At 36.1% G+C, this 23875-nt stretch overlaps 1 protein-coding gene and 3 pseudogenes across 1 annotated transcript in view; 3 read left to right on the top strand and 1 right to left on the bottom strand.

Moving 5' to 3' along the window:
* The window catches only part of LOC126587706 (coatomer subunit alpha-1-like), a 51696-nt gene extending 37348 nt beyond the window's left edge, over positions 1–14348 (top strand). Inside the window, exon 2 of the mRNA XM_050252797.1 lies at positions 14183–14348. The gene's annotated coding sequence lies outside the window, so the exon portion shown is untranslated. The remainder of the gene's footprint in view (positions 1–14182) is intronic.
* LOC126587693 (wall-associated receptor kinase-like 8) overlaps positions 1–23875 on the bottom strand; it is a 105263-nt pseudogene that overhangs the window by 4183 nt on the left and 77205 nt on the right.
* The window catches only part of LOC126587710 (coatomer subunit alpha-1-like), a 50117-nt pseudogene continuing 38618 nt past the window's right edge, over positions 12377–23875 (top strand).
* Positions 12628–13989, top strand: LOC126587719 (coatomer subunit alpha-1-like; annotated as a pseudogene).

The following is a 23875-nucleotide window of genomic DNA, read 5'->3' as shown; positions in this document are numbered from 1 at the left end:
AGCTTACATGCTATTTTAATGATAACGGCCATTTTGATTCTGATATCTAGTCAACTTAATTGTTATATTAAAACCTTGTTTATTTAAATATTTTGATTGAGGTTCCTAGCACTATTTAAGGGATTTAACTCCTGCTTCTATTACATTATATATGCAAAAAAGTCAAGCAAATTGGAAATTTATTTGTTTAACCATAATAAAAAAAAGTAGACCTACATACATACATATACATATACATACAATATGTTTTGATGAACGCAAATTTTTTTATGATAATAATCAAATGGTCAAATGCTGTCTAGATTTATTTACCTTGGCAACCACCTGGGAGGTATGGGTTCCCTTCGTAACCTGACCGGCACCGGCATATGTAGCCCCCTGAAGACCGATTATGGCAGTAGCTATTTGCCTTGCATGCAAAAGTGCTCTCGTTTTTAGCTGCAATATCACATGACTCATTCCCAACTACCCAATCAATAATTGCCGGAAGCTGGGTTATATCGTTTAATTCTCGAAAACTCGTGCGGTTAAAGTTGAACTCGCCTTCTTGCACAAGGAACGCGTAGCTGCATCGGTGGGAGTCCCGCACATCCGTATAATTGTAATAACTTCCCAAGGTCACAGTCTGATTTTGCAGCCCACTGGGGATTTTAGTTTGGCAACATCCAACGCCAGAGCAAGTATCCCGCTGATCGATAGCGTTGCAAAGATCGTCACATTGGGACATACACCCAGTTGTGTACTTTTCTTCACCCCGGTAACCTATAAAAAACGCATATGTGTCGCATCCAACTGCAACGAACACGTTTTTGGTTTCGGAGATGGTGTAAGGAGGAGGCACCCAGAGCTCGGGACTGTTCGATCCGATTGAGTTGCCTTGAGCATCATAACAATCACTGGATGCGAACTGTGGTATTTGGAGCTCACCGTCATAAAGAGATATGTTGGTAATGTCGATATTGGTCGTCAACAAAAATGCTGTTGGCGGTTGAGTGGAATTGTCACAAGTGATGATAAACCGGTCGTCGAGGTTGCAACCATCGCCTACGCCAAATGGGTATGGAATTCTGAGATTACCACAATGGTCAGGGCAGTCAGGCAGTGCCTGAGGCGGAAGGAGAGATTGAGCTGTTGTTGGAGTTGGAGTTGCTAGTAAAATTGTAACTTCTACCACCATTACTAAAGAGAGATGCAAAATATGCATCCTCCTATGTAACGCCATATAGTATTAACTGAAAAGGGTCGAGCAGATCCTAGCAGTAGCAGAGAATAAAATCCAAGCAGGTGATGGATCCAAGAAATTAAGGAACTGCCAATTAAGAAGGTTGGCCTTCCGTAGGAATATATATATGGAAGGGATTAAAACGCGTGGTGGAATATTTTGCGTTGGGGGAAAATGTGTCCCTACTCTTAATTGTCTGTTATTGTTTTAGTCCACAATTAGGCTTTGTCCGATTTATTTCCAGGAAATGCACAAGAAAACATCCACCTGACTTAGTATTAGCCATTAGTCGATACGCGTTGCCTTGAGCATGGTTGGCCTTCTGTAGGAATTAATATAAATGCAGCGGATTAAAACGCATGGTGGCATATTTTGTGTTCCTCATCTTGGCTGATTTGTCTGTTATTGTTTTAGGCCACCATTAGGCTTTGTCCGATTTATTTCCAGGACGAGCACAACAAAAAAAAAAAAAGACTTAGTACTGAGTCATTAGTCAATAAGCGATGGGAGTGTGCAAAGTCAAGCCAAGTTTATTTAATTATTTAAAGTTAAGTCAAGAAAGATTACTTAATTACCTTAATCAACTTGGAATATACAAATAAACAAATAAATAAAGCGATGCAAATCTATGTATTTACACCTGAAGTGAATTTATTGATTATTTTCTTTCTTTTTTCAGTAATGATACTCTTACCATGTTTTTATATCACATTTATATACCACCTTATGTGATATTTAATGTAGACAGTCACATCATTTAAATTAATCAGAATTTAATTTAAATTAAAAACCATTAAATAAATCAATAATTAAAACTAAAGCTAGAATTAAATGGTGATTGTGGCATACGAGGAATCTTCTCCTTCCTTCCCCATTCAATCATGCTTCTTCTCTCGTTTCTTCTTCCGCCAGTTCTTTCACGCCATATTTTTTCACTCATAGCTAAGCAATTTTTACGATTTAAAGGCGAACTCATAGCTAAGCAATTTTTATTGTGGAGCAAAACTTCGGGAATTGATCTAACCTGGATGTGTAACTGAGTTTATGCATTTTAATGATTAAACTGATAAATATTTTGACCATATATAGATTTAATATTGTAGTATCTTTTAACCTCTATATGCCACAAAAGTTGCGGACAAAAATTCACAATACATAGAACTGTGGTTAAAAAGTATATCTCATTTGCACGTTTTATAGGTGAACTCATAGGTAAGTAGTTTTATTGTTGACTAAAACTTCAGGAATTGATCTAACTTGAATGTATAATTGAGTTTATGCATTTTAATGATTAAATTCATAAAAATCTCGACCATATATGAATTTAATATCGTATTGTCTTTTAGCCTCTATATTGGTATTTGTGGCAAAAAAAATGGGTACCTTCATGAGAAAATTTTGTAGATCGATGAATATTTTCAATCTGGATATTTATTAGATACTAGAAATTATAAGTCTATTCGCGAAAGTCTAAAATAATGCCACGTACAATATTTGTTAAGACATATTTAGGGAACTGTTATTAGCACTCAAAAAATCTCATTCTACACTTTGCAAAAGTTTATTTTTCTTTCTAATTATAGAAAGTTTGGAAAGCCAAATGAGATTTTTGGAGTGCTAATAACAATTTTCTATATTTATATACATTTTATTTTAGTTTGGAATTCGATTTCCTTGTTTTTCTTTCTTTATCAAGTTGGGAGTATCACTGACTGTGACCATGTGTAACTAGTTGTTGATTCGTTTTGAATAATCAACATTATTTACAATGTCTTGGGCGTATGAGTAACAGAAAAAAAGGGTCATGATACAAGCTGAATAGTAGTAATACTAATTAGTAAATAACTTGTGCATGCATGATGTTTGCTTATAATCAAGTGGCATGAAGGGACAAATGTGTAGGTTTCATGCATGACTTGGAATAGTACTAGTAAATGCATAATGTTTGCTTATAATCAAGTGGCATGAAGAGACATGTGTATGTTTCATGCATGACTTGGAATAGTATTAGTCGTCGGGAGATTTTGCATCAATTTGTTTTTGTTTTTAATATATATATATATATATATATATATATATATATATATATATTAAGTTCTATTTTAATGGGATTGCTCACCACCCCTAAGTTGTGATAATGCCTTTATTTATCGTTGTTATGTGAGTTCAATTAAAGTTAGAGATTGTGTTTATCCACTACATACATTTCAATTTTTTTTTTTTTTTTTTAAGTCAAGCGATAGCAAGTTAGATGTAGGAACAAATGTGTATGTTTCATGCATGACTTGGAATAGTATTAGTAAATGCATGATGTTTGCTTATAACCAAGTGGCATGAAGGGACAAATGTGTATGTTTCATGCATGACTTGGAAGAGTATTAGTCGTCGGGAGATTTTGCATCAATTTGTTTTTGTTTTTAATATGTAAATATTAAGTTCTATTTTAATGGGATTGCTCACCACCCATAAGTTGTGATAATGCCTTTATTTATTGTTGTTATGTGAGTTTAATTAAATTTTGAGATTGTGTTTATCCACTACATACATTTCGATTTTTTTTTGTTTTTTGAGTCGAGCGTTAGCATTAGTAAGTTAGATGTTAGATTAGTCATTAATAGAATTCGAACCCATGCCGTCATGCAAGAGCACAACACTTTTTCACCACTGTGGTAAGTGGCCACTTGACTTTAGTATTAGTCATTAGTCGATACGCGTTGCCTTGAGCATGGTTGGCCTTCTGTAGGAATTAATATAAAAGGAAGGGATTAAAACGCATGGTGGCATATTTTGTGTTCCTCATCTTGGCTAATTTGTCTGTTATTGTTTTAGGCCACCATTAGGCTTTGTCCTGTTTATTTCCAGGACGAGCACAAGAAAATATCGATCTCACTTAGTACTGAGTTTTGACCAAACAAAAAAAAAAGACTTAGTACTGAGTCATTAGTCAATAAGCGACGGGAGTGTGCAAAGTCAAGCCAAGTTTATTTAATTATTTAAAGTTAAGTCAAGAAAGATTACTTAATTACCTTAATCAACTTGGAATATACAAATAAACAAATAAATAAAGCGATGCAAATCTATGTATTTTCACGTGAAGTGAATTTATTGATTATTTTCTTTCTTTTTTCAATAATGATACTCTTACCATGTTTTTATATCACATTTATATACCACCTTATGTGATATTTGATGTGGACAGTCACATCATTTAAATTAATCAGAATTTAATTTAAATTAAAAACCATTAAATAAATCAATAATTAAAACAAAAGCTAGAATTAAATGGTGATTGTGGCATACGAGGAATCTTCTCCTTCCTTCCCCATTCAATCATGCTTCTTCTCTCGTTTCTTCTTCCGCCAGTTCTTTCACGCCATATTTTTTCACTCCAGTTTTTTTTATGTTTTAAAGGCGAACTCATAGCTAAGCAATTTTTATTGTGGAGCAAAACTTCGGGAATTGATCTAACCTGGATGTGTAACTGAGTTTATGCATTTTAATGATTATACTGATAAATATTTTGACCATATATTGATTTAATATCGTAGTATCTTTTAGCCTCTATATGCCACAAAAGTTGCGGACAAAAATTCACAATACATAGAACTGTGGTTAAAAAGTATATCTCATTTGCACGTTTTATAGGTGAACTCATAGGTAAGTAGTTTTATTGTTGACTAAAACTTCAGGAATTGATCTAACTTGAATGTATAATTGAGTTTATGCATTTTAATGATTAAATTCATAAAAATCTCGACCACATATGAATTTAATATCGTATTGTCTTTTAGCCTCTATATTGGTATCTGTGGCAAAAAAAATGGGTACCTTCATGAGAAAATTTTGTAGATCGATGAATATTTTCAATCTGGATATTTATTAGATACTAGAAATTATAAGTCTATTCGCGAAAGTCTAAAGCAATGCCACGTACAATATTTGTGAAGACATATTTAGGGAACTGTTATTAGCACTCAAAAAATCTCATTCTACACTTTGCACAAGTGTATTTTTCTTTCTAATTATAGAAAGTTTGGAAAGCCAAATGAGATTTTTGGAGTGCTAATAACAATTTTCTATATTTATATACATTTTATTTTAGTTTGGAATTCGATTTCCTTGTTTTTCTTTCTTTATCAAGTTGGGAGTATCACTGACTGTGACCATGTGCAACTAGTTGTTGATTCGTTTTGAATAATCAACATTATTTACAATGACTTGGGCGTATGAGTAACAGAAAAAAAAGGGTCATGATACAAGCTGAATAGTAGTAATACTAATTAGTAAATAACTTGTGCATGCATGATGTTTGCTTATAATCAAGTGGCATGAAGGGACAAATGTGTAGGTTTCATGCATGACTTGGAATAGCATTAGTAAATGCATAATGTTTGCTTATAATCAAGTGGCATGAAGGGACATGTGTATGTTTCATGCATGACTTGGAATAATATTAGTCATCGGGGAGATTTTGCATCAATTTTTTTTTGTTTTTAATATATATATATATATATATATTAAGTTCTATTTTAATGGGATTGCTCACCACCCCTAAGTTGTCATAATGCCTTTATTTATCGTTGTTATGTGAGTTCAATTAAAGTTTGAGATTGTGATTATCCACTACATACATTTTGATTTTTTTTTTTTAAGTCAAGCGATAGCATTAGTAAGTTAGATGTAGGGACAAATGTGTATGTTTCATGCATGACTTGGAATGGTATTAGTAAATGCATGATGTTTGCTTATAACCAAGTGGCATGAAGGGACAAATGTGTATGTTTCATGCATGACTTGGAAGAGTATTAATCGTCGGGAGATTTTGCATCAATTTGTTTTTGTTTTTAATATGTAAATATTAAGTTCTATTTTAATGGGATTGCTCACCACCCATAAGTTGTGATAATGCCTTTATTTATCGTTGTTATGTGAGTTTAATTAAATTTTGAGATTGTGTTTATCCACTACATACATTTCGATTTTTTTTGTTTTTTGAGCCGAGCGATAGCATTAGTAAGTTAGAGGTTAGATTAGTCACTGACAGAATTCGAACTCACGCCGTCATGCAAGAGCACAACACTTTTTCACCACTGTGGTAAGTGGCCACTTGACTTTAGTATTAGTCATTAGTCGATACGCGTTGCCTTGAGCATGGTTGGCCTTCTGTAGGAATTAATATTAAAACGCATGGTGGCATATTTTGTGTTCCTCATCTTGGCTGATTTGTCTGTTATTGTTTTAGGCCACCATTAGGCTTTGTCCTGTTTATTTCCAGGACGAGCACAAGAAAATATCGATCTCAATTAGTACTGAGTTCTGACCAAACAAAAAAAAAAAAAAGACTTAGTACCGAGTCATTTGTCAATAAGCGAGGGGAGTGTGCAAAGTCAAGCCAAGTTTATTTAATTATTTTAAAGTTAAGTCAAGATTACTTAATTACCTTAATCAACTTGGAATATACAAATAAATAAATAAATAAAGTGATGTGAATCTATGTATTTACACCTCAAGTGAATTTATTGATTACTTTCTTTCTTTTTTCAGTAATGATACTCTTACCATATTTTTATAATCAATAATTAAAACAAAAGCTGGAATTAAATGGTGATTGTGGCATACGAGGAATCTTCTCCTTCCTTCCTCATTCAATCATGCTTCTTCTCCTGTTTCTTCTTCCGCCAGTTCTTTCACGCCATATTTTTTCGCTCCAGTTTTTTTTACGTTCGTGTGGACTACACAATCTCAACTAATTCTCATACGGCAAAGGTTCATCAACGCTCCCCTATTTGGATTATTGGTAAGCATTTACCATTATTTTTCAATGAATTTACATTTTTTTAGTCAGTTTATTCTTCTTCTTTCTCTCGATCTCCATTGGACTATTTACCTAAACCTTTTTGTTCATAGAAAAATATGACACTGGGGGTTGAAGATTTAACACTTTTAATCATTAAGGACTCCATCTTGTTCCTACTTATAATCAAATTAAAGTAATCTCAAGTACGTATCGTCAAGAAACCTTCATCCCTCACCACGACACCACTAACGTCGACTCTGATCAAGACCCGAAGAAGAATTTATCTTGCTACACAATGGAGATTGAGAGAAAGAAGAAGAAATAAACAGACAAAAAAAAAATTAAATTCATTGAAAAAAAATGATAGATGCGTACTAATAATCCATATAGGGGAGTGAAAAAATTATGGCATGAAAGAACTGGCGTTGAAGAAGAAATGGGAGAAGAAGCATGATTGAATGGGGAAGGAAGGAGAAGACTCATCGTATGCCACAGTCACCATTTAATTCCAGCTTTTATTTTAATTATTGATTTATTAAATGATTTTTAATTTAAATTAAATTCTAATTTAAATGATGTGGTTGTTCACATCAAATGCCACAAAAGGTGATATATAAATGTGATATAAAAACATGGTAAGAATAACATTACTGTTCTTTTTTTAAGAAACTAGTTGTTGAAAGAGAAATTTTATTTGAACCCATATTTTGTATCTCAACACCCAACTTACTTTTTATATCCACATTGTATTTGATTTTTCTATCATTATCTATTTACACCCAACATCATTTCCGAAACCGCCCTTACTTATCAAAACTCAACTTAATCAAACTTCTTTTTACACCCAACTCAATTTACTTAAAAATAAAAAATAAAACCCTAACCAATCCATCATCTTTCCATAGAGCAAATCCCCTTCTCTCTCTTTAAAAAATCCTTCCATCTCCCATGGTTGTCATTCCGCACCCCCATCTACTCCTCCGTAGTCATCCAAACCTCTCCCTCTTCCTTTTCTTCATCATTTGACATCTCTAAATTTCTAGAGCACTAATTAGCTTAATAATCGGTATGAGCTTATGATTAGAGTGTTTAATGAGTTTGGTATGTTTCAATTAAATGAGAATCTTCTAGCCTCTATATTCCTATATGTGGTAGAAAAATGGGTACGTCCATGATAACTTCTAATAGATCAATGAATATTTTCAACCGTGGATATTTATTAGATACAAAAGTTGCGGACAACAATTCACATTACATTGAACTGTGGCTAAAAAGTATATCGCCTTTGCATGTTTTATAGGCGAACTCATAGCTAAGCAGTTTTTATTATGAAGCAAAACTTCGGGAATTGATCTAACCTGGATGTGTAATTGAGTTTATGCATTTTAATGATTAAATTGATAAATATTTCTACCACATATGGATTTAATATCGTAGTATCTTTTAGCCTCTATATGCCACAAAAGTTGAGGATAAAAATTCACAATACATAGAACTGTGGTTAAAAAGTATATCGCTTTTGCACGTTTTATAGGTGAACTCATAGGTAAGCAGTTTTATTGTTGACTAAAACTTCGGGAATTGATCTAACTTGAATGTATAATTGAGCTTATGCATTTTAATGATTAAATTCATAAATATCTCGACCACATATGAATTTAATATCGTATTGTCTTTTAGCCTCTATATTGGTATCTGTGGCAAAAAAATGGGTACCTCCATGAGAAAATTTTGTAAATCGATGAATATTTTTAATCTGGATATTTATTAGATACTAGATATTATAAATCTATTCGCAAAAGTCTAAGTCAATGCCACATACAATATTTGTTAAGACATATTTAGGGAACTGTTATTAGCACTCAAATAATCACATTCTACACTTTGCACAAGTGTATTTTTCTTTCTAATTATAGAAAGTTTGGAGTGCCCAATGAGATTTTTGGAGTGCTAATAACAATTTTCTATATTTATATACATTTTATTTTAGTTTGGAAGTTGATTTCTTTGTTTTTCTTTCTTTATCAAGTTGAAAGTATCATTGACTGTGATCCTGTGCAACTAGTTGTTGATTCGTTTTGAATAATCAACATTATTTACAATGTCTTGGGCGTATGAGTAACAGAAAAAAAACCGGTCATGATAGCTGAATAGTAGTAATACTAATTAGTAAATAACTTGTGCATGCATGATGTTTGCTTATAATCAAGTGGCATTAAGGGACAAATGTGTAGGTTTCATGCATGTTTGCTTATAATCAAGTGGCATGAAGGGACATGTGTATGTTTCATGCATGACTTGGAATAGTATTAGTCGTTGAGAGATTTTGCATCAATTTGTTTTTGTTTTTAATATGTATATATTAAGTTCTATTTTAATGGGATTGCTCACCACCCATAAGTTGTGATTATGCCTTTATTTATCGTTGTTATGTGAGTTCAATTAAAGTTTGAGATTGTGTTTATCCACTACATACATTTCGATTTTTTTTTTAAGTCAAGCGATAGCATTAGTAAGTTAGATGTAGGGACAAATGTGTAGGTTTCATGCATGACTTGGAATAGTATTAATAAATGCATGATGTTTGCTTATAACCAAGTGGCATGAAGGGACAAATGTGTATGTTTCATGCATATTTCGACAAAAAAAATAAATATATATCAACAGTTTAAAATATTCATTAATCTACCAAAAGTTATCATGGACGTACCCATTTTTCTACCACATATAGGAATATAGAGTCTAGAAGATTCTCATTTAATTGAAACATACCAAACTCATTAAACACTATAACCAAAAGCTCATTTAATTGAAAAGAAAAAGGAATCAATACGTAAAAATTGAACCAATCGATTGAACACATACCAATTATTAAGCTAAGTAATGCTCTAGAAATTTAGAGATGTCAAATGATGAAGAAAAGGAAGAGGAAGAGGTTTTGATGACTACAAAGGAGTAGATGGGGTGCAGAATGACAACCATGGGAGATGGAAGGATTTTTTAAAGAGAGAGAAGGGGATTTGCTCCATGGAGATGATAGACTGATTAGGGTTTTATTTTTTATGGGTGTAAAAAGAAGTTTGATTGAGTTGAGTTTTGATAAGTAAGGGCTGTTTTGGAAATAACGTTGGGTGTAAAGAGATAATGATAGATAAATCAAATGTAATATGGGTATAAAAAATAAGATGGATGTTGAGATACAAAATATGGGTTCAAATAAAATTTCCGTCGTTTAAATACTCTTGTGAGGGTTGCATAGTCTGTGTATTTTGAGTAAAAACAGGAAAGAAAAGATAGATGGTGGAGCAAGAACTTATCAACGTTTTATTGGTTTCTGAAAAAATGAAATTGAAGATATTGTTTTCTTGTTTTCTAGAAACGTATAGAAGGTTGATAAGGTCTTTGTACTACGATCTAACTTTTCCTTCTTGTTTTTAATCTTAAAACACAGACTTACACCGTTCTCAGACAGATTTTTTAGTGTGATTGGAATACGGGATGATACACCACTTGTCACTATGCTAATGATGTGATATATGTATTAAAAAGTTAATAACTTAAAAAATAAAAATTTTCACCACTTGCATAAAACACTTGATGTACCCCTCATGTTTCCGTAACAATGAAAAATTTCTCCTCACATTAAGAAGTTTAATAGATCATTACTTTAGTCTAAAGTAAGAAATCCAATTGCATTGTTCACCTGAACAGTAAATGCATGATGTTTGCTTATAACCAAGTGGCATGAAGGGACAAATGTGTATGTTTCATTCATGACTTGGAAGAGTATTAGTCGTCGGGAGATTTTGCATCAATTTGTTTTTGTTTTTAAGGGATTGCTCACCACCCATAAGTTGTGATAATGCCTTTATTTATCGTTGTTATGTGAGTTTAATTAAATTTTGAGATTGTGTTTATCCACTACATACATTTCGATTTTCTTTTGTTTTTTGAGTCGAGCGATAGCATTAGTGAGTTAGATGTTAGATTAGTCACTGACAGAATTCGAACCCATGCCATCATGCAAGAGCACAACACTTTTTCACCACTGTGGTAAGTGGCCACTTGACTTTAGTATTAGTCATTAATCGATACGCGTTGCCTTGAGCATGGTTGGCCTTCTGTAGGAATTAATATAAAAGGAAGGAATTAAAACGCATGGTGGCATATTTTGTGTTCCTCATCTTTGCTGATTTGTCTGTTATTGTTTAATAGATCATTACTTTAGTCTAAAGTAAGAAATCCAATTGCACTGTTCACCTGAACAGTGAATTTGGCCGGATTTCATTTTATTTACAAAATTGCCACCGCCTGTTCTTTTGATATATTTACGTCTATGCCAATGTGTAAATTTGGTTACATTTACGGTTTTGCCATCACCTTAAAAACTGGTTTTGAGCGTTTGGGCTGCATCTGGGCTTTTGGCTTTTGCTTCGGCTTCGGTAGGTCTGTTGTTGTTGGCGAAGAAGGACAGAAGGACTGACAGATTGGAGAGAGACGAGAGCTGCGAATGGACAGCGGCCCTGCTTGCAGAGAGAGTAGGGGATGAAATTGCACTATGCGAATGGACAGCGTTTTGGACTCTCTCTATGCACACGTGTTGACAATCGTGGAAAATGAAGAAGGGCCTTTTCCATTTCCTTCTCAAACCCTCATTTCCTACTGAAGCCCGAAGAGAGAGATATGGCGGGATTTCGATGGCTACGAGATTCAGGGTTTTGCAGAGAAAGATGGGGGCAAGGGTGTTCATTATGGGAGGATGACTAAATGTGCTACGGGAAGAGATTGCTTATTTTGTTAGTTAGGGGAAGCACCTAGTGGAAGCAGGATGGGAAAATTATTCAAGTAGAAATGATTTTGTTGAGCCGGCTGCTCTTGATTGCTGGCCATGATAGATTCCGGATTCTTTCAGCACATCCTGAAATGAACCTCTTGGCTGCTGGCCATGATAGTGGCATGATTGTCTTTAAATTGGAGAGGGAGCGTCCTGCCTTTTCTGTTAGCGGTGATTCAATGTACCATGTAAAAGATCGTTTTCTCCGCTTCTATGAGTTCTCTACCCAGAGAGGCACTCAGATTATCCCTATTCGAAGGCGCAAGGACACTATCTTACAGCCCTACAGAAAATGCTGCTTTGATATGTTCAGATATGGAAGGGGGGTCTTATGAACTATACGTTATACCCAAAGATAGCTTTGGTCGGGGTGATACTGCGCAGGAGGCAAAAAGAGGAATCGGAGGCCCAGCTGTGTTCGTGGCTCCAAATAGGTTTGCAGTGCTTGAAAAGAGCACCAACCAAGTTATAGCTAAAAATCTGAAAAATGAGATTGTCAAGAAGAGTGCCCTACCTATTGTTGCTGAAGTCAAGAATGATGTGATGGGCCAGTTCCACAATGCTTTGTATTTGGGTGACATCAGAGAGCGTGTTAAGATCTTGGAGAATGCAGGTCATTTACCTCTTGCTTATAGCACAGCTGTAATTCATGGGCTCCATGATATTGCTGAACATTTGGCGGCTGAACTGGGAGATAATGTTCCTGTTTTACCCAAGGTGAAATCTCTGTCTCTTTTGTTACCACCAACACCAATCATCTGCGGAGGAGATTGGCCCTTGTTGAGGGTCATGAGAGGAATATTTGAGGGTGGTCTTGATAATGTGGGCGAGAATGTTGAGGAAGATTGCGAAGAGGCTGCAGATGCTGATTGGGGAGAGGAGTTGGATCTTGTTGACGTGGACAATATTCCAAATGGAGACATCAGTGCAGTGCTGGATGATGAGGAAGCACACGAGGAAAATGAGGAGGGAGGATGGGATCTTGAAGATCTTGAACTTCCACCTGAGATTGATACTCCAAAAACTGCCAGCAATGCCCGTTCTTCTGCGTTTGTTGCCTCAACTCCGGGTAAGCCTGTAAGCCAAATCTGGTCCCAGAAATCATCTCTTGCTGCTGAACATGCTGCCGCTGGGAATTTCGATATTGCAATGCGTTTGTTGAGCAGGAACATCCAGATTGCTGTTGCTTCTGCCAAGGAAATTGATGAGAAAGATCACTGGTATCGATTGGGAGTGGAGGCTCTTCGTCAGGGTAATGCAGGCATTGTAGAATATTGCAATGCGTTTGTTGAGCAGGCAGCTGGGTGTAAAGAACTTTGATCCCTTGAGACAATTATTTCTCGATTTACACATGGGCAGTCATACGTATCTACGTGCCTTCTCGGCAGCTCCTGTGCTCACCGTGGCCGTTGAGAGGGGATGGAGTGAATCAGCTACACCTAATGTTAGGGGTCCTCCTGCTCTTGTATTTAAATTCTCAGAGCTGGAGGAGAAGCTTAAGGCGGGTTACAAGGCCACAACCCAAGGGAAATTTGCTGATGCTTTACGTCTTCTCCTTGGTATTCTGCATACGATTCCTCTGATCGTAGTTGATTCAAGGAGAGGTTGATGAAGTAAAAGAATTAATTATCATTGTAAAGGAGTATGTTCTGGGTTTGAAGATGGAGATTAAGAGGAAGGAACTTAAAGGTGATCCAGTTCGCCAACAGGAGCTAGCGGCTTACTTCACCCACTGCAACCTTCAGATGCCTCACTTGAGACTTGCATTACTAAATGCCATGAGTGTTTGCTATAAGGCTGGTAATCTCAACACGGCAGCTAACTTTGCCAGGCGACTTTTGGAAACCAACCCCACCATTGAAAACCATTGAAAGACTGCAAGACAAATCCTGCTAAACTATGACTGATGCAACCCAGCTAAACTATGATTTCAGAAACCCATTTGTCGTTTGCGGGGCAACATACGTGCCTATTTACCGTGGACAGAAGGATGTGTCATGCCCGTACTGCAGTTCTCGGTTTGTTCCCGACCAGGAAGGGAAGCTTTGTACTGTTTGTGATCTTTCAGTGGTTGGATCAGATGCATCTGGTTTGCTCTGTTCTCCCACCCAGATAAGATGATCTCCTGCTGCTCAAGTGGTCGCAAATTTTTCAACCTTCAAGTACGACAACGGTTATGTTAGTTTTCTCATCTCCATGAGCAGGGTTTCTATGTTAAAGAACGCGATTTGATTAGGTTGTGCTTCTCTTGTATTTCTATTTCAAATTTTATTTGAAGGTACATGATCATGATTTCGCTGTAATGAACAGGTTGAGCATTTTGGTCTAGGCGATTCTTGTGACTTTTGAAAATAAACAAATTAGATTGAGTTGGTAAATTACTTGCTTTTCCAGAGATTTGTAACTTTGAAATCTCATATATTGTAGACACCATTTTCGTGTTAAAACTCGTTTTTGAATTCCATCCGAGAAATGTCAATCTGCCTGATTTTGAATATGTTGTGTTTGGAATGTATTTCATTTCTTGTGTGCCTGAGTAACTTTCTGCTAATCAATTCACATCTTGGTGTATGATTGGCATGGAGGTGGAGGAGTGCAAGTACGCCAGTGCTCCGGCAGCTTCTGCTGCGATCTTCAGTCGTAACTCCCATGAAAAGCGATGATTCTTTGTTCTTTATGCTATGAAGATGATCAAAGAGTTCCCCTGGTGATGAACTCATAAACTAGTAGTGGCACCGGTGTCTCTAAACAGCAACCCAATAGCTTCACCACATTTGGGCTGAAGCTCCGATTTTCGACTTTTCTACGGCAACCACTGCATTAAGTTCTTCTGCTCTCATGGTAGTTGTCTGTGGCCTTCTCAAGTCCTGCTGTAAAGATTGTTGTTGTCTCGCAAGTCGTTGTAACGAACAGCCACCATTTCCTTTGAAATACTTTGGTATCAGATAATAAAAAAACACTTAAAAAGTCGTTGTAACGAACAGCCACCATTTCCGTTCATATGTGTGGGAAAAAAAATCACCAGTTAATCAGCCAGACATCATCGATATGTGGCCTAAGGATCCGAAGGTTCAAACTGTAGTCTCATTCACTCTAACAGAAGAGTTTAAGAAAAAAATGAAAAACCTAAATATATGAAAGTGGAACATTCATTACAATATTTAAAATTTAGAAATATAGGATTATTGTTCACCGTGACTTGAAAGGTACGAGTGGGATTTCATGCATGTGTGATGAAGCAGCACCACCATCCACTGCAGGCCCTGTATCAGTTGAGCTTGAAATAACATCCCATGGCTCAACTGATTCAGTCCTCACATATTCAACCTCTTCATAATTCTTTCCACCATGAGAAGTAGCCTTTCCGGCCATTTGAACCCCCTCCAGCTCTGCCGTGACCTCTCTCATTGTAGGGCGTTTTCGTCCACTTATATACAAGCACCTCCTTGCAAGGTTAGCAACTATTGCGATATCCGCTTTGGACCCTCCCTTCACAACTTGAGCATCAAGAATGTCAAACAGACGATCTTCCTGCATCGAAATAATGAAGTATGTAGCAAGACTTCTGCCTTGTTCTTGTGACCGGCTAAAAGAAATTGGTTTTTGTCCCGTTAATAGCTCAACAAGAACCACTCCAAAGCTATACACATCACTTTTATCCGTAAATCGGCTTGACTGGAAGTATTCCGGGTCCAAGTAACCAAATGTGCCGTGTACAAGTGTGGTAAGGTGAGTTTGGTCAATGGCAACTGATCTTGAAGTTCCAAAATCGGCAACTTTCGCTCTGTATTTTGCATCCAAGAGTATGTTGGTAGACTTGATGTCCCTGTGATAAATGGGGAAGGCAGCTGAGGCGTGTAAATAGAAAAGGGCTCCCGCAATTTCTGTGGCAATTCGTAAGCGAATTTCCCATGTAAGTGGAAACTCCTCATTCTGCTCATGGATATACTGGGAAAGTGTTCCATTCGGAATAAATTCATAAACCAAAAGCGGAACTTCAGTCTCCAAGCAGCAACCCAATAGTTGAACAACATGTCTGTGGTTGATTTGTGAAAGAATTACAACCTCATTGATGAAATCTGAAAGTTGGCTTTCATCAATAATTGTGGACTTTTTTACGACAACAATTTTACCATCAGCCAACATGCCCTTGTACACAGTACCTTGGCCTCCATGCCCAAGAATTCTATCGACGTTGAAATTGTCGGTAAACTTCTCCAACTCCTTCGACTTGAACAACTTGATTTTCTCCACATTAACTTCACCTGAAGATAATTGTTGCTCTAATAATAAACCACCATTTCGTTTGAAGAAAATTTGCTTGCGTTTTATGTTCTTCCTTTTCTTCAGGACTTTGTGTATCCACCATGCGCTGTTAAGCAGTAACAATAGTCCCACGCCCGCACCAAGACCTGCGTAACGTTAAATTGAAGTTTTGTAGATTACTCTACGATAATTCACTTCCGCATCGGTACCTTTGAGTCCTCTCGGTGTAGGGCTCATTCTTTTATTCATTTAATTTTATATTATTTCTTTTAGTGTTCTAAATTAGATGTGTGCTCTGAACACATTCCTTAAATGCACATTCATATATTTTAAATTTATAAGTCTTATCTATTCCTTGTAACTAAATGATAAAAGAAATAATTAAAAAAATAAAAGAAGAGTGGACGATTATCATCAAGATGAGTGGGTGGGAAAGGGAGGAAAAAGGGATCAATCTGGGGAAAATGGGAGTGCAAATGGAAGAAGAGGAATAAAGAAAAAGAATAAGGGGGAAAAAGGAGCAGTCAAAAGACAAGAGGGGGTAAAAGGGAGAGAGAACAGGGAAGAAATTGCTGGACGAATTTGGTATACATTTATGGTTAAGGTTTTTTAGTAGTAGACTTCTACCATGCCCATAACTGGCCATTATCATTGGAGTAAACCAAGAACACCATGAGTAAAGTAGTAGACCAAGTCACATGAATAAAGCAATAGAGACCATTTGATTTGGTATTGTCAAATAATATATCTATTTCTATGTTCATTCTGTTACAATGTTGTTGTAGTAGTTTAATCAGATACAATATAAGTTTGCACTTTTTATCGGTGGTGTGTCGGTGATACTTTAAAATAAAACAAACTAATATTTTAACTATAGTTAACACTAGAAACTATTTCATGTGTTTATCCAGGATTTTAATCTTTGGTTTACAATTTGAAATTTGTGCTTTTCAAGTTTTTGGCTCAAAAAATTATGCCTAAATGAAATCAGTATTGTTCTATAGTGTATTCGGTATTCATTTCTTCTTAATCATAAATTTAATTAGCTGAATATTAATTACCTTATCACTTTCCTACGTGTTAACTATCAATTTACAAACTAAACAACCCTTCACAAACTCACATTTCAACCAACGTTTTTTGACACCCTAGAGGACAACTTTAACCTTTGAATTACAACTACATTGTTGCTTACAATTACTACATTACCAGGTCAAAAATGAACCATCTGTTATCCCTATATGTTTGTACCTTGCTGTAAATATGATGGATACACATACATGTCTGTAAAACTTTTTACAACTTTTATACATACACTTTTAAAACCCGCAACAACGCCTGAGCACAATTACTTAGGGGTGGAATTTTTTCCCGAAAATCCCGAACCGTCCCAAACCCATCCTGAATTTGACCGAAAAATGCCCAAACCAAATTTCCTGAAAAATTCGGTACCCAAAATTGAACCTGTCCCGAAAGTTTCGGTTTGGGATTCAGCCACAGCTTTGAAAGCGTTTGGTAATCCCAAACCGAACCGAATATTATATATATATATATATATTTATTTATTTATTTTTAATTTTTAATTAGAATTTACTTGAACTGTTGGATTTGTTAAGATCTAATCCAATCGTCCATTGAGTTAGGTCATTTGTTAGGTCTCTCAGTCGCTCTCGCTCACTCTCTTAGTCTCACAGTCTCACTCACTCACTCACTCACACTCAGACACTTTCACAGTCTCACTCACAGTCCCGCCGCTTCGCTCCTCCGTCGAATCCATGCCGCTCCTTGTCCTCCATCGACTCAGCAAGATGCAGGAAGGAAGACTCGAATCCGACACCAATCGAGTCCCAAAATCCAGGTAAGGGTTTCTGATTTTCACTGGGGTTTTGTTCTTTAGTGTTTAGGGTCAAATTTCATGTTGATTAACTTGATTTCTGAGTATTTTGTCGAATGTGTGAGGGTTTGAGGACTGTGGGTTTCGAATTAGGGTGGGTAAGTGTAGGACCTACATGCAGGATATGGTTCTATGTGTTTTGTCAAAGTATCTTCTCTCCAAATGTTTTGCAATGGAAAATGTATAAGATATGGTTCTATGTTAATTGCAGGAGCATTCTCACTAATATTCAAACGACTTGAGGAAGATCTAAAACATAAATTTTGTAGAAGGAAGTAGACCACAGTAGAGCTTTCCTTGTCTAATTCCAGCAACATAGCAGCATCAGATATACATGTATATCTGAAGTGGTTAGGGATTCCAGCAACATAGCCCAATCCTGAAGTGACCCGAAAATCCCGAAACACTTTCGGGAAATGAATAGTTTCGGTTCGGTTTCGGGATATAAAATCTCATCCCGAAATGTTTTGGTTTGGGATTCGGGTTAGGGGTTTCGGTTTGGGATCCCGACCCGAACCAGCCCTACAATTACTAGTAATAAACTAACAATCCAAGCAAGAGATTTGTAACTAAGTTCGCACACAAGACCCGAGTTCAACTTTTCCCTCCACCAATATCCATTGTATATGCAAAAACACGCGCTTAAAGAAAAAGTAAAATAAAACTAACATATGCATACCTAGTGAAATAATAACCAGGAGATTGAGCTTTGCTCGACCGTTGTCCTTGATGCAACTTTTTTTATCCGGATCGTCATTTTTGTACCCTTTCGAATTTGTGATTAATATACTTGGATTTTATTAAATTTTTCATGATTTTATAGAGTTTTTCGTTTAAATTTGTGGGTTTTAGTTTAAATTGTGGGTTTTAGTTTAAATTGTGGGTTTTGGAAAATTCTTCATTAAATTTCTGGGTTCTTTTGATGTGGATTTATGTGGGATTAATCAACTGCAATGTCAGATATGATAATAGGTGGCCATGTTCATATGTTTTCCAATGTTCTCTTATCAACTCTTAGTATTGAAATAGTCAGCTATTAATTATGGATTAATCAAAGTTGGGCATGAGTTCATATGTTTTTCAATGTTTTTATAAAAACAATGCAATTTTCACTAAGTTTTGAGTAAAACAATGGTGTTTTAAGTAGAATAGTGGGAGATTCATTTGTGATCATTTGAAAATAAATTTTGAATACTACACTACCATTTTGCTTAAAGCGCCCCAATACATGCATAATTTGAATGAATATGTAAAGGTTACTTGAGAAACTAACAGCATACAAAATTTAAATGATTCTATTTGTTTCTATGTTTTTCTGGATTTGTCTGCGGTTGGCTATTATGATTTTGTCTGGCTAATGGACTCTCCGAAAATGTGTTTTGGCTTTTTTAATTCAAAAGACTTAAAACTGATTTTCTTTGCCGACGATTTGTTATGAGGTATTGCTATAACATGGAGAAATTGACACTGATTCTAGTAATAAACTAACAATCCAAGCAAGAGATTTGTAACTAAGTTCGCACACAAGACCCGAGTTCAACTTTTCCCTTCACCCAATATCCATTGTATATGCAAAAACACGCGCCTAAAGAAAAAGTAAAATAAAACTAACATATGCATACCTAGTGAGATAATATGCAGGAGACTGAGCTTTGCTCGACCGTTGGCCTTGATGCATCTTATTTTATCCGGATAGTCATTTTTGTACCCTTTCGGACATTTGCAAGTATAATTTCCCGGCGTATTTATGCAGGTTCCCATACTGCAGGGGTTTGGAGCCTTGCACTCATCAATATCTGAACAGAAAAAGAATGAATTAAATCCATGAACAACAGGTAAAAATTAAATCCCACTTTTGAGACTTTTTGTTAACAACTTGCTACTAAAAAAATGCTGAAGGAAACAGTTCATGATCCCACAGATTTGATAATCCGTGGCTAATTGGTGGCTACTTTGGCATCGTCAGCTAAGCTTACATGTTATTTTAATGATAAGGGTCATTTTGATTCTGATCTCTAGTCAACCTAATTGTTACATTAAAACCTTGTTTATTTAAATATTTTGATTGAGGTTCCTAGCACTATTTAAGGGATTTAACTCCTGCTTCTATTACATTATATATGCAAAAAAGTCGAGCAAATTGGAAATTTATTTGTTTAACCATAATAAAAAAAAGTAGACCTACATACATACATATACATATACATACAATATGTTTGGATGAACGCAAATTTTTTTATGATAATAATCAAATGGTCAAATGCTGTCTAGATTTATTTACCTTGGCAACCACCTGAGAGGTATGGGTTCCCTTCGTAACCTGACGGGCACCGGCATATGTAGCCCCCTGAAGACCGATTATGGCAGTAGCTATCTGCCTTGCATGCAGAAGTGCTCTCGTTTTTAGCTGCAATATCACATGACTCATTCCCAATTACCCAATCAATAATTGCCGGAAGCTCGGTTGCATCGTTTAGTTCTCGAAAACTCGTGCTGTTAAAGTTGAACTCGCTTTCTTGCACAAGGAACGCGTAGCTGCATCGGTGGGAGTCCCGCACATCCATATAATTGTTAAAGCTTCCCAAGGTCACAGTCTGATTTTGCAGCCCACTGGGGACTTTAGTTTGGCAACATCCAACGCCAGAGCAAGTATCCCGCTGATCGATAGCGTTGCCAAGATTGTCACATATGGACATACACCCAGTTGTGTACGTTTCTTCACCCCGGTAACCTATAAAAAACGCAAATGTGTCGCATCCAACTGCAACGAACATGTTTTTGGTTTTGGAGATGGTGTAAGGAGGACGCAACCTGAGCTCGGCACCGTTCCATCTGGTCGAGTTGCCTTGAGCATTGTAACAATCACTGGCTGCGAACTGTAGTATTTGGAGCTCACCGTCATAAAGAGATATGTTGGTAATTTCGATATTGCCCGTCAACAAAAATGCTGTTGGCGGTTGAGTGGAAATGTTACAAGTGATGTTAAACCGGTGGTCGAGGTAGCAACCATCGCCTATGCCAAATGGGTATGGAATTGTGAGATTACCACAATGGTCAGGGCAGCCAGGCAGTGCCTGAGGCGGAAGGAGAGATTGAGCTGTTGTTGGAGTTGGAGTTGCTAGTAAAATTGTAACTTCTACCACCATTACTAAAGAGAGATGCAAAATATGCATCCTCCAATGTAACGCCATATGGTATTAACTGAAAAGGGTCGAGCAGATCCTAGCAGTAGCAGAGAATAAAATCCAAGCAGGTGATGGATCCAAGAAATTAAGGAACTGCTAATTAAGAAGGTTGGCCTTCTGTAGGAATATATTATATATGGAAGGGATTAAAACGCGTGGTGGAATATTGTTGACCCTAAAAACTACCAAGCCTACGTGGCGCGCAGGCCGAGTAATCTATAAGCTAACTACGTCCTTCGATGAATGCAAGGCGTGCCAACTCGTCGGCTGAGCTCGGCCAAGGAGTAAATTTTGTTGATGTTGCGTTGGGTGCGCGGCTGACTTCTGCGTCTTGCGATTGCGGCCGAGAAAGGAACACATCTCAGCCTCTTGGGCTCTCGAACCTGAAGACAAGGTTACTATTCTTACGAAGTTCAATATCAAATTCGGCTTTCAATGTGCCGAATGTAATAACTGTAACACCTCACTTTGCCGAGAAGGCTGATGAGATGACCTCGATTAATAAGGATTCAAAAATCCTTCTCGACCGAGACTTGGATAGGTAATCAACCGTCCTCGCCGCAGTGCTGTTGATGCCAACGGAAGATGCTGCGAGATCGGCTGATTCTACAGTGACAGAGCTATCTATGCCGACTTAAGATATCACCGGTTGCTTTCACAGTGCTGTTGATGTCAACGGAAGATGTGTCAGCGAAAAGAGAAAATAAAAAACTCAAAGTTGTTGAGAGAGTTTGCGCAGGGCAGTTTTTTGTGTGTTGAATTGGAGGTCCCTTTTGTGTTCCACGACCCCTTGTATTTATAGTGGCTGCATATCTGCTCACAGCCTGATTCTCGAGTAGAGTCTTATTTCAAATTCTCATGTATCTGACGTGACTTGGATAACCTTCTGTAAACAACCACCAATTATATATATATATATATATATATATATATATATATATATATATATATATATTAATAGTTTGCACTTTCCCATGCCATGCAGACTGCCAAGACTTCTACCAAATATATATATATATATAAAATAGCCTTTCACACGGCATCAGGCTAACCTTCTGCCACTTCCATCTAGGCTTATCACATCACATTCCTAATCCACCTAGGCTTCTCTCTCATCACCAAAACTCCATCAGTAGCCTTTATCTAACCAACAATTAATTTGCACGCAAATGGCTGCTTAACTAGATAAGAGTCCCAAAGCTTGAGATATAGTTTGCATCCCATTTATCTTGTATAAAAATAATTCTTTACTAAAAGATAATTATTATGATAAAACCATAATAATATCTTTTAATAATAAAATTATCTTCACCTTCTCATCCATCGGTCTAACACTACGCTCAACCAACGGCCTTGATTGCACGGGCCGATGGTGTAAATTTGGGTCCAAACAAATATACAAATAAATAAAGCGATGCAAATCGATGTATTTACACCTGAAGTGAATTTATTGATTATTTTCTTTCTTTTTTCAGTAATGATACTCTTACCATGTTTTTATATCACATTTATATACCACCTTATGTGGTATTTGATGTGGACAGCCACATCATTTAAATTAATCAAAATTTAATTTAAATTAAAAACCATTAAATAAATCAATAATTAAAACAAAATCTGGAATTAAATGGTGGTTGTGGCATACGAGGAATCTTCTCCTTCCTTCCCCATTCAATCATGCTTCTTCTCCCATTTCTTCTTCCGCCAGTTCTTTCACGCCATATTTTTTCACTCCAGTTTTTTTTACGTTTTAAAGGCGAACTCATAGCTAAGCAGTTTTTATTGTGGAGCAAAACTTCGGGAATTGATCTAACATGGATGTGTAACTGAGTTTATGTATTTTAATGATTAAACTGATAAATATTTTGACCATATATGGATTCAAGACCGTAGTATCTTTTAGCCTCTATATGCCACAAAAGTTGCGGACAAAAATTCACAATACATAGAACTGTGGTTAAAAAGTATATCTCATTTGCACGTTTTAAAGGCGAACTCATAGCTAAGCAGTTTTTATTGTGGAGCAAAACTTCGGGAATTGATCTAACCTGAATGTATAATTGAGTTTATGCATTTTAATGATTAAATTCATAAATATCTCGACCACATATGAATTTAATATCGTATTGTCTTTTAGCCTCTATATTGTTATTTGTGGCAAAAAAAAATGGGTACCTCCATGAGAAAATTTTGTAGATCGATGAATATTTTCAATCTGAATATTTATTAGATACTAGAAATTATAAGTCTATTCGCGAAAGTCTAAAACAATGCCACGTACAATATCTGTTAAGACATATTTAGGGAACTGTTATTAGTACTAAAAAAATCTCATTCTACACTTTGCACAAGTGTATTTTTCTTTCTAATTTTAGAAAGTGAATGTCAAATGAGATTTTTGGAGTGCTAATAACAATTTTCTATATTTATATACATTTTATTTAGTTTGGAATTCGATTTCCTTGTTTTCTTTCTTTATCAAGTTGAGAGCACTGACTGTGACCATGTGCAACTAGTTGTTGATTCGTTTTGAATAATCAACATTATTTACAATGTCTTCGGCGTATGAGTAACAGAAAAAAAAGGGTCATGATACAAGCTGAATAGTAGTAATACTAATTAGTAAATAACTTGTGCATGCATGATGTTTGCTTATAATCAAGTGGCATGAAGGGAC

Source organism: Malus sylvestris, chromosome 10 (genome assembly GCF_916048215.2).
Source record: "Malus sylvestris chromosome 10, drMalSylv7.2, whole genome shotgun sequence".
NCBI lineage: Eukaryota > Viridiplantae > Streptophyta > Magnoliopsida > Rosales > Rosaceae > Malus > Malus sylvestris.
Note: the sequence above shows the minus strand (reverse complement) of the source record. Positions and strands in the feature narration are given on the sequence as shown.